The sequence below is a fragment of the Pseudochaenichthys georgianus genome, chromosome 21 (genome assembly GCF_902827115.2).
Source record: "Pseudochaenichthys georgianus chromosome 21, fPseGeo1.2, whole genome shotgun sequence".
Classification (NCBI taxonomy): domain Eukaryota; kingdom Metazoa; phylum Chordata; class Actinopteri; order Perciformes; family Channichthyidae; genus Pseudochaenichthys; species Pseudochaenichthys georgianus.
The window spans coordinates 16,545,346-16,557,819 of NC_047523.1; the positions used below are offsets into that span (position 1 = coordinate 16,545,346).

General features: G+C 46.3%; 1 protein-coding gene and 1 long non-coding RNA gene across 8 annotated transcripts in view; one reads left to right on the forward strand and one right to left on the reverse strand.

Moving 5' to 3' along the window:
• Positions 1-12,474, reverse strand: part of stxbp5l (syntaxin binding protein 5L) — a 214,687-nt gene that overhangs the window by 174,520 nt on the left and 27,693 nt on the right. The gene's annotated exons all lie outside the window — the stretch shown is intronic.
• On the forward strand, positions 1,071-1,867 carry LOC139435991 (uncharacterized). Its single transcript, XR_011645199.1, has 3 exons — positions 1,071-1,160; positions 1,550-1,610; positions 1,734-1,867. It is a non-coding gene; the product is annotated as an uncharacterized lncRNA (long non-coding RNA).

Sequence of the window (12,474 nt, forward strand, 5' to 3'; positions counted from 1 at the left end):
AAGGAAATACACAAAATAAGATATTAGTTAAAATAGAACAAAATGTAAGGGTCATAGGAATTATGCAATTATAAAAAAATTAAATATTTTGCTTTGCTTTTGCCGTTTTATTGTGTGGTGAATCCACTTGAAGCTTTGTCATTTCGAAAATCTTAAGGTCAACTTTTGTTCGTGTAACCTTTAATTCGGTTGACTTTTTTTATCAAAAACACATAAAATGTGCTTGTTTTCTGATGAAATGGTAAAAGTAATTATGTCATACTACATTGCATGGTGTGGTAACTTTTAAATTGTAATCCAACATTTGTTCAATTATTTTAACTGACAACAAATGTTTGTATGTTTTGTATGAAGTTCCTTTTTATAATAGAGGTTGCTAAAAAATATTGCTTTGAAAGTTTCAAGAAAATCCTATAACTTCTTTATGTAACTGATTGTGAAAGTGAGAGCAGACACAATTTTGAACAACAAATTAGGGCTGCACGATTTGGGGAAATAATCTAATTGCGATTGTTCAGATATTGCGATTGCGATTCAATTTGTGATTGTGTTTTTAAGCGACCCAACGGAAGTTTATTGTAAAATGCGACCATATCTCCGGCTAGTAAGGTCGTATCAACGTGCTCCCGTCTCTAGCACCCCCGCAGCCCGAGCTACGAGTGTAGAACTAAACTTACATGAAACTTCCGTTGGGTTGCTTTAAAGTAAAGCGGAGGTGATAGGGGCTAGCAGAGCTAGACCTTTTGCTGGTGCGAGGGTACTGCATGGGGCTACGGCTGAGCTGCTTAGCTAAACGTTATGCGGGTTGGATCATTTAACTGTCGCGGGCTGCGCCTGGGCAACAGCGCTGCTGATAGGATCCGACGTGTAGTGGTGGACAACTTGCTACAAAAATGTGACATTTTATGCTTGCAAGAAACTTTCTTACCAAAGCAGGACTTGTGAAAGTTGAACTCTCTTAATGACAATTTTCACGGGGCTGGTGAGTCCCAGAGCTATTTAATAGAAGAGTTACGACATCTCCGTTCACTCCAATGGACCACTTTTTTACAGCAATGGCGGATCGTGGAGCCTCTCAATCGTTCCCCGGAAGTTAGCGCCAAGGCTGGCAGAGCTGTGGAGTTGCAGCATAATACACCGTTCGTGACGGACTTTTAAAGGTAAGAAGAAGTTTAAAGATGTATATTGCGGATATTATCAGTACATCTGATTCAAATGAACATGTGTATTAAAGGATGTCAGTGGATTATCCCTAAATTAGTAGATTTAGGGAACGTTTACAGATAACAGATTAAGCTAGCATACCGAAGCAAGTTAGCAACACACGTTGAACAGCCTTTTAATTGTACATTCCGTTCTCTTAATGTCATTTCGTCCAACATGTTGAATTAGAGAAGAGGGGCTTCTAAACGGGATTGTATGCGGGGGTGGAGGGAGTTAAATATTAGATAAATATAACTTTGGTGCGTGTAAGAGTGAGTGTTTTTAGCAGAGCCATATTGTGTCCTTGTGATTCTGTTGATTATTACCTGTCTGTATAATGTTGCAGCGCAGCTGATTCTGGATTGATGGCAAAGGGAGAGGGACTTAAGTGAGAGTGAAAACACAAGGTACGTTTAATACTACTGTTTTATATAAGTAAACACCTTATCTCCCCAAGGCATTTCCCATCCAATAGGTGTGCTATATAGGTGTGTATAACCCTTTCTCCTGTCTGTTGCTCCCTCTCTCAGCACAAGAACCAGAGGGGGATTCAATGGAGCCTGAATACCTGCACTGAGACCCTCACCCTGCACCCTGAGTCTCAACTCTCAGTGTTTTTCAAGCCTTTCCCTGTTTTTTTGTATTAAACAAAACATTAAGCTTTCCCAATGGTGTGGTTTTCGTTTTATGAAAAAGTGCAAATGCAGTGTTTGTATATAATTACATCACATATTGTGTTGCTGTTGGTCATGAAATTGCTCCTGCTGACTTGAGCCAGACATTTTTTCCTCCGCTCTGTGTCAGTGGGGAAGCCGTACATTCGTGCTCCTTTCTCTGTGCGATTGGAGCATCCCCAGGCAGCACAGCAAACCATGGTGGCTACTAGGAGGCAGCACAGCAAACCAGGACAACACGGAGGAAAAGGCACCGACAAACTGCATGATATGCTATTCAATGTTTATTGAATTCCATGTATTTGCAATGGATGTTCCTAAAACAACACATTTAACATCATCATCATCATGCTGCTGCTAGTCCTTTGATAGTCACCTGTCGGTCTCCTGTCCTTTCTGAAAGCCATAAAGATGACGTTAGTCATTTAGATAACTTGTGTCCTCAATTACCAGGGGATTACTGAAACTACCATGAATTTAAGAAAATGGTAGAAATGAATCCAATCTGAATTTTAAAGCATTACTTTAGATCCCCTCCCTCTAAATGTATCAATAAACATTAGAAAGTGATGCTCCTGACTACCATACAAGTCTAAGAAGATAATATTGGTTTGAAAGAATTCAAAGCTATAAATAAACAGCAACAGGCTCTTTAACCAAGGCACTGTTAGTAACATGTAAACTAGTTGTTCACACTAATCCTGATATTATCACTTAATATTAGCAAATTCGATTTTATTTTTTAAAACATATTGATGTAAATACATACACATATCGATTTGTTGTATAAATATTGCAAATCAAAACCTTTATTCACTAATAATTACCAAAAATCGTAGTTCTATCTCCTGTTATCAATGCATTCACATTGCCCGCCATGAACTTCCGGGGAACGATCCTCGTCTACATGAACCACGTGACGATAACCGTTTTTGGACTTCCGGTGTCGTAACTCTTCTATCTATATGGCGCTGGTGAGTCCACTACGGACCTATCTCTGGGAATAGTGAGAGGAAGGATAGCAGGGGGCGTGGCTATCCTGTGGCACAAAAAGCTGGACGCTGTCATTAATGTCATCAGGCTTGAAGTTGACTGGTGTATTGCTGTACAGATCCAAATGAATAACAAGGAGTTTAGCATTCTCAATGTATATACACCTTATGAGTCACAGCATAATGAAGATGAATACCTGAACAGACTTGCTTTTATACATTCTTTTATTGTTGATAATCATTCCTCCAGTGTTTATGTAGTGGGTGATATGAATGCTGACATATCAGACAAAAGGTCCTTGTTTGCTAAACATATGCTACAGTTTTGTGATGATAACAATCTTATATTATCAAGCCAAATACTTCTGCCTACAGATAGCTATTCATATATAAGCGAGGCCTGGCTTGACCATTGCATAAGCACTGCTAATGCCCATGACATTGTAAGATCAATTGAGATTGTGTATGAGGCATCAATGTCAGATCACATTCCTTTTATAATGTCACTAGATTATGATAGTCTCCCTGAGATGTCTCAGGAGGTTAAAAATGCCTGTACCAATAAAGTGGACTGGTCCAAGCTCACAAATGAGGATAGGCTATTGTACTATGGGAGAACTGATGTCCTATTGAGTGATGTATATCTACCCAAAGTGGCAACTCTGTGTGTTGATGTGGGTTGTAATGAAAGCTCTCACCGTGAAGACCTCTGTAACATGTATGATTGTATTGTGGGAGCTGTATGGGAGGCCAGTAGACCGTGCTGTACCTACTCTAGGAAGAGACACAACGTCAAGCCAGGTTGGAATAAACATGTGGCTGATCAATACGCTGAAGCCAAAAATGCTTTTGGGGCCTGGGTCCAGGCAGGAAGGCCCAGAGAGGGGCCTGTCCTGGATCTCAAAAAGCGTACAAATGCTAGATATAAATATGCAGTTCGTTATGTCAACAAACATACAGAAACATTGAGAGCGGACTCTATGGCTGAAAAGCCCCTTCATAATGATGTGACTGGCTTCTGGAAGGAGGTGAGAGCTCTGAACAGGGCCAGTACGTCGTTACCGTGTAACATAGAGGGAGTCTCTGAAGCCCATAACACAGCTGAGTTGTGGAGGCAACATTACTCTACATACTTAATTGTGTTAAAAGTGACCCCTACAAAGTTGGTAATGTTGTGAAAAGTGACACAGTGGGAATCAGCATGCGGCTCTGACCGAATCACTCAGAGCACCTTAAACTGGCAAGCCCGAAGGTTGCAGTTCTTCTTGCCATTTGTTTTACCGGCCTCATGACTCATGGTGTGTTGCCAGACTCCATGGTGACTGTTACTTTGGTCCCTGTCATTAAGGACAAAGCGGGCAAGGTAGGGAGCTTGGATAACTATAGACCAATTGCTCTAGCCAGTGTGTTATCCAAAGTCCTGGAAAGAATTTTCTTAGATAGATTATGTTCTTATTTATGTACCTCAGATAACCAGTTTGGCTTCAAGGCTAAGCATGGTACTGAGCTATGCATCTATGCTTTGAAGGAAATGGTAGAAACATATAGAAGACAGAATTCCACTGTTCTGATTGGTTTCATTGATGCCTCAAAGGCTTTTGACCGAGTTAACCATCATAAACTGTTTTTAAAATTGAGACAAAGAGGTGTGCCTAACAGTATAATTAGGATCCTGGCTTATTGGTATGCCAACCAGAGCATGCGGTTCAAATGGGGGAATGCAGTCTCGGCGCCATTTGGTGTTGGTAATGGAGTCCGCCAGGGGGGGCTCCTCTCACCAAGCCTTTTTAATATCTATATGAATGATCTATCAGATGATTTAAGTGTCTGTAAAACAGGGTGTGTGATTGTTCATGTGATTGTAAACCATCTTATCTATGCCGATGATCTGGCAATTGTTTCTCCTAGCAGTGCTGGTTTTCAACAGTTGCTAAATGTTTGTTCTGATTACGGAGTCAAATTTGACGTTTAATACAATGCTAAGAAGAGCGCTGTAATGATCTGCAGAGCAAAAGGGGATAAGAACCTTTGTTTTCCAACATTCTACCTGTCAGGACAGGTGCTGTCTGTTTGCTGTAACACTAAGTATCTGGGACACATCATCACAGATGAAATGGCTGATGATGATGACATGTATAGACAGCAGCGTGTCTTATATATAAAAGCCAACATGTTGGCTAGACAATTCTCTTGGTGTTCAGATAAGGTTAAGGTGAACCTCTTGAGAGCTTATTGCACTCCTCTCTATACTGCCCCCTTGTGGGTCAAGTATAAGAAGGCGAGCCTCCGGAAGCTCCAGGTTGCATATAATGACTGTTTGCGTATACTGCTTAGAAAACCAAGGTGGTGCAGTGCAAGTGAAATGTTCTGTAATGCACGAGTCAACACGTTCCATGCTCTTTTGAGAAATCTGATGTACAAATTCATCTGTCGATTGAATGTTTCTCATAACTCTGTCATTATGCTGCTGTCAAATCCGTGTTTCAGTGCTGTACGATACCAGTCACCTCTGTGGAAACATTGGTATAACTGCCTTTTTTAATTAATTGATGGAACATTACTAACCTGACTCACATCGCTTTGATAATTGCGATTATCATTAGCATAATTTAAAATCGCGATTTCGATTTAAAATCGATTAATCGTTCAGCCCTACAACAAATACATCTGTATTTTTGTAAACAAACATTTCTACTTTCACTTGTACTGGTTGTAACACTTTTGAATAAATATGGAGGTACAGAACATAGTAAATGTGCATCTGAATCAATGAGCTGAAAGGTTATTGAATGAATGAAATGAAAACTTTATTACAGACTCAAGGTCCAGATAAAAGACAAGACATTACATTGAGATTATTGAAATGTATTAAAACAAAATTATAAAACTTTTTCTATTGATAAAACATGGGAAGTTTGCACTGTATAATTAGCAAAGAGACAGCAGCTTCTGTTAACGTTGCATCTGGATTTAATTGATAGTGAATAAGACCTGACGAGGCAAAAAGACAATGTCTCACACACTGCTACTCTGAATTGCTCTGCATGCACTGCAGCTGTCTGCCATTAGTCATGTTACATTTCCCAGCAGCGCCTCACTTGCAGATATCTGCTCTGGAGAGATGTACAGCACAGGTGTTGAAAAGAAGTAATACAGGAATTATGTTACCAGAAAGTACGAGAACGTTTTGTTTAATGAATGTAACAATGCTCAGGTAAGTTCTCATTCATAACACTCCGTTCGATGTCTCACTATGGGATGCGCCTCATCGCGGAGCAAACAGAAGCATCAATCTCATTACGCCAATCCTGATTGGCTGGTGATCTTGACGTCAACGTCAGGGGAAATCACCCCCTATAAGTAGCCTGCGCCACGACGCATGCGTCATTCAAACACCTCTTCTCGCTTCAGAGCACATCTCGAACGGTAGCCGGGCTAGCTTAACAGTCCACAGACTGAACCCAAAGCTAATTTTCGGTCGACGGGTGTTAGCCGGCTACCCTATTCTGCCTTGCAGAGGAGTATTATAGTCAACCTCGCCGTTCTTCCTCTGGAGTAAGGTAAGGTTTTGACTTCAAGTTAGCAACACACCAGTTGCTAACTTGTGTTTTTTCCCTCACTACCGACACCACGGTAGCGAGGACACTTTTTTTTCTTCTCTCTTCCACGGAGGAGAAAAGGATTACAGGAATATTACCATACTAGGTAATATCCTTGAGAGAAAAAGACCCACGCTGTCCTTTTTTCCCCCGGATTAAAGACAGATCGGTAAATACTTTTTTCTCGAACGTACCTGTCATGAGCGGACCCTCTCCACGCCTCACGGCGAACGAGACGGATGCCTCTCCCCCTCACACCAGAGGAGTCAGGAACTCGGAGGCTCGGCGCTGCGGTTGCGGGTTGAAAGTGTCAGGCACAGACTCACACCAGATCTGTTCGTCCTGCCTCGGGCTGGAACACGCCCAGGAGGCCATCGACAACCCCGGCTCGTGCGGACATTGTGCTCGCCTCACCGCGAAGAGCCTCCACCGAAGGTTAGCGCAACAAGCTAACCTGTCGGGACGGGACCCCCCTCATGTCCACTGATCTGCCGACCGGCAATCAAGACACGGGGCGTCTGCCGCAGAGATGGAGCCCCTCACTGCGGTCTGGGGCTCACCGACAGCGGCACCCGCAGAACCGGAATCCAGCAAGAAGACGACGTCTTCGTGTCACCAGCTCAGGCTGCAAAGCCGGGAGCGATGGCTGCTCTCTCGGCGATAGCACACCAGCTTCGCCCTGTCTCAGTATGGACCTACAAGCCGTGTGTCAGCGCGCTGCAGCCAGACTAGACAAGTTGGCCGAGAAAATCTCCGGTTCCGGCTGCAGCTCAGGCTCAGCCAACCCAGAATTTTGGCCAGCAGTCAAGGAAGAAGAAGCGAGCGGCGTGACAGCCCCTCCTTCTCCCCTCCGTGAATGTGTCCCCGCTGCCTCGAGAGATGCCTAAACGCCATCCTTAAGTCTGCACAAACACATGTCACACGTTGGTTGATTCCTCTGTCATTAAACATTTGCCGCTGACGCATCCAGGCCGAGGGCCGAGGGTGCAGCTCAAAAAAATGAATAGAAAATCAATAAAAACCAATTTTCTCCCCTTTTGAGAGCAGCAACGGCATCTCTCAAAAGGCGGATTATTGACGGGTCTGTGAAGGCACCACCGCCATGCGCAGTGCCGGCTGGAGCTGTAAGCGTGACATCTCAGCTGGCTCTAAGGAGCATGCAGCAGGAGATACTCACGACACCCAAGCTGCCTCGAACTCTGCTCGGTTTAAAACACCGAAGACGCAGAGGTCGCAGCCGATCCCGAGTCCCCAGCCCAGGCTGGAGACGAGGGCAAGTTGGCCGAGAAAATCTCCGGTTCCGGCTGCAGCTCAGGCTCAGCCAACCCAGAATTTCGGCCAGCAGTCGAGGAAGAAGAAGCGAGCGGCGTGACAGCCCCTCCTTCTCCCCTCCGTGAATGTGTTCCCGCCGCCTCGAGAGATGCCTCAACGTCATCCTCAAGTCCGCATAAAACACATGTCACATCTTTCTGTCTGAATAAACCATTTTCCGCTGACGCATCCAGGCTCCGGCCAAGGGCGCAGCTCAAAAAAATGAAAAGAAAGACAATAAACAGTCCGTTAACTATAAATCCCCTTCTGAGAGCAGCTACGGCCTCTCTCAAAAGGCGGATAATAAACGGGTCTGTGAAGGCACCACCGTCACGCACATGCGCAGTGCCGGCTAGAGCTGTAATGGACAGCCCGCCAATTCTTCCCCTTTGGAGAGCAGCTACGGCACCTCTCAAAGGACGGATTATTGACGGGTCCGTGAAGCCACCGCCACACACATGCGCAGTGCCGGCCGGGGCTTTAAGGGCACCACCGGCACGCGCAGGCGCAGTGCCGACTGGAGCCGTGAGGGCACCACCGGCACACACATGCGCAGTACCGGCTGGAGCTGTAAAGGCACCTCCGTCACGCACATGCGCAGTGCCGGTCGGAGCCGTAAGAGTGACATCCCAGCTGGCTCTAAGGAGCATACAGCAGGAGATACTCACGATGTCTGCCTGGGCTTCTCAAAACAGTTATAATGTATCTGTTTTCACAAACCCAGAGAGCGTCAACCCACATTCTGGAGAGAAAGGTTCTCTCTCTCCTAGAAAGAAGGGTTTTATCTATAAAGCCCACCGAGCGGAGTCAGATTACGGAGGAAAATGTCCTCGTAAAGCACCCGCTCAACATGGGCCTCATAATAAAACTAAACCCCGCGCGCCACGGCTTACGGAGAGTTTTGGTGATTATGAAATGCGTAGTGGCACTACACCCGACTTTTCCAGTGCGGGACGCGCCTACGGGTGCAGTCCTTTCACGGAAGGTGGTCACCACGGACGCAGGTCAGACGGGATGACAGGGGACTTACGAGGGTCGCCCGGTGAGAGGTCTCTAGAACAGAGACTTCCAGCGGGCACGCGTAAATTACCCGGAGCTTTTAGCGGTGTTCCCCACCCAAAAATGCTTCCTGCCTTCTCTCAGAGGACTTCATGTCCCCGTGAGGACAGACAACACGATATCGTGTATGAACCGCCAGGGGAGATTGCGTTGTCTCCAGTCACACTGGCACACAAACTGATCCCTTGGAGCGGCAGACGTCTCCTCTCTCTGAGAACGACACAAGTACCGGGTGTTATGCACCTAGGGACAGAATTACTGTCCAGAGGTGCACCACTCTATGCAGACTGGACTCCTCATCCAAGGATCGGGAGTCCGCTGTGGGTGCGTTACGGCGGACCGCGTTAAGTCTGTTCGCAAAGGGAGAAAATGCTCAATGACAGCTGTTCTCTTTAATGCACGATTTAAACGCACCGTTTAAATCGTGTACGAGGCGGGGACGCACGAGTACACGATTGACCTCCGGGTCCTCTGTACACGTTCCCACCCCTGGTTCTGTTACCCTTAACTCCGGCCAGAGTGAAAGAGCAACGCCACACACTTACTCTGATGTTTCCACCCTAGCCCGCAATATACGGGCTGGCGGGGATATATCAGCTGTTGTGCGGGCAGCCATGGCAGCCCCCACCACGCAGGGACAGATTGTCTCAGGCGGGGAGGGCGATCCTTCACCCACACCCAGAGCGCGGGGCACTATGGGCCTGACCCGTGAGTGGTACAATCTGAATACAGTGGGACTCCCTCAGAAGGTGATAAACACTATTGAGAGTGCGAGAGCTTCCTCCACCAGGTCTCTTTACGACTGTAAGTGGAGGGTGTTTGAGGAGTGGTGCCTTCAAGAAGGGCACATCTCTTTTCAATGTCCTGTCGGGGTGATTTTATCATTCCTACAGGACTTGATCGATAAACACAGAGCTTTCTCCACGATCAAGGTGTACCTGGCTGCTATTGATGCATGTCATGTGGGCTTTGAGGAAAAAACGGCTAGCCAACATCCTTTGGTTTGCCGTTTTATGAAGGGAGCGCGCAGGCTCCTCCCTGTCTCCAGGTCGCTGGTGCCCTTATGGGACCTGGCAGTGGTTTTAAATGGGCTCAAAATGACCCCATTTGAACCCCTGGAAGGAGCTGACATGAAACATCTGTCACTCAAGACAGTGCTGTTACTGGCCCTGGCATCCGCTAAACGGGTCAGCGATATCCATGCACTGTCTGTACATCCCTCATGCACTCAGTTCGCCCCAGGGCAAACGAGAGTGTTGTTGAAACCCAACCCTGCCTTTACACCAAAGGTGGTCGGTTCGTGTACCCCGATTGACATTGAGGCATTTCCTCCGCAGCTGGTTTCCTCCGGGGAGCAGCAGCAGGATCTGTTGTGTCCAGTCCGGGCTTTACACACATATATGGACAGATCAAAAGAGCTTTGTCTTAATGACCAACTCTTCGTGTCCTGGGCTAAACCTCACAAGGGTAAGCCTGTTACTAAGCAACGACTATCCCACTGGATCGTGGAGGCGATTGCTTTGGCCTATACGAGTCAGAATCTGCAAGCACCTTCGGGTCTGCGGGCTCACTCGACTCGGGGTCTGGCTACATCCTGGGCTTTGTTCAAGGGTGTTTCCATCCAGGATATCTGTGCAGCGGCAAGCTGGTCTTCGCCGCTCACTTTTGTCCGCTTTTACAGGCTAGACGTCTCCGCTCCAAGCGTGGCCCGAGCAGTGCTGGGCACCTTGTTGAGTCGGGACTCCACCTGTTAAATTCTGGTTGATCGGTGATCTTCGAGATAAGCTCGTCTGGCAATACGGGAGCTACAATATCCCATAGTGAGACATCGAACGGAGTGTTATGAATGAGAACTATAGGTTACTTACGTAAACCCAGTTCTCAGAGTAACATGAAGTGAGATGTCTCACCAGATGGCCCTCCTTGCTATGGTGAAGCGAGAAGAGGTGCTTATTTTGAATGACGCATGCGTCGTGGCGCAGGCTACTTATAGGGGGTGATTTCCCCTGACGTTGACGTCAAGATCACCAGCCAATCAGGATTGGCGTAATGAGATTGATGCTTCTGTTTGTTCCGCGATGAGGCGCATCCCATAGTGAGACATCTCACTTCATGTTACTCTCAGAACTGGGGTTACGTAAGTAACCTATAGTTTTAGAACATTAAATAGATCATAGTTGAAGCCTATGCAACACTGTCTGTCAGAGAAACCCCGCTCAAACAAAGCATCCAAACTTAGGCTGCGGCCACACGAGAACGAATTTGGTCGTTTGCGTTACTGTTTAGTGTCATATAGACCGTTCGGCCACACGAGGACGACCGAATACGGCACTAAACGACTGAGGAAACGATAACGGGTCCCAAGGTGGATAGAAAGGCATACGCAACTCTCTGGGGGGTCAAACGGCTCCGTGTGTACGCCCTATCCGAACATTTTCAGATCACTGATAGTGATTGCGCAATAGCCCCGCCTCTCCCCACCTCTTCTGCTCACCTCCGCTTACCGCGCCATTGCTGAAGTGTTTCGCCACCAACAACAACAACAATGGCGGATCGCAGAGTTGCTATCATGCTCCGGACGCTATTGACCATGCTACAGTTGTTTGTGCAACATCTACAGCAATAATGATGAGGCAATAGCCCCGCCTCTCCCCACCTCTGCTGCTCACCCCCGCGTCAAAGTAAACTGCACCCTGAATTCAGATTATTTATCTTTCTCTCGATATGGACCTAAACGCGAGTGAAGTCTAATCTGACAGGACGGAGACACGCAGCTCTGCTCACCTGCAGCTCCTCCCGCTGCAGCAAAACACACACTTCAAGTCAGATCATCACCCTTAGCTATTTTAATTACCTCTCAAACTACCTAAACTAGTTATAAATATGTTTATTTTTACTGTCGGCCGGGTCACTCATTACTGGATCAACTGCTGCATGAGACAGACATGGCGCTGTCCGAAGAGAGGGAGGAAAAAGAGAGGCTCCGTGTATTTTATTATTATACTATATAGAGTCGTTATTCATTTGTTTTAAAGCTCAATAACAAAGAAGACCTTTGACCGGCACTTTTATAATTTTGTCCGGAAGATTTAAACTTTAATACACGCTGACTGGCGAAAAACTCTGCCCGGTTCCCTCGGCCCCCACCGCGGAGAATAAACAGAAGGGCAACCATGACAACCATACTTCTTCGCTGCTTTTGTGGAGGAAGTTACAGCGCCACGTACAGGCTCCTGCATATGTACTGCAGCTTCTCCAGCGGTTGGAGCTAAACGGAGCGATCTCGTGTGGACAGACACTATCCGGATAACTATTGCGTGTGGACGGAAGCTTGTTTGCGATTGCGTTTGCGTTAATCCTATGCGTTTAGCCGTTTTCGTCCTCGTGTGGCCGCAGCCTAAAGTATGTCTCGCGTTTGATTCTGAATCTGGAAGAAGATTTAAATAAAAGAAAAAGCTAAATGCATTAGCCAACTATTCTGAAAAAGAAAGAAATGGGTCACACAATTCATGCCCAAATTCATTCATGTGTAATGGCACGCACTCACTGACATATCTGTTTCTATCAGAACCTGGCCAGACACACACATACACACATCCATCCTTCAGGTGTTGCCACCAGGCCCCTTCAGGTTCT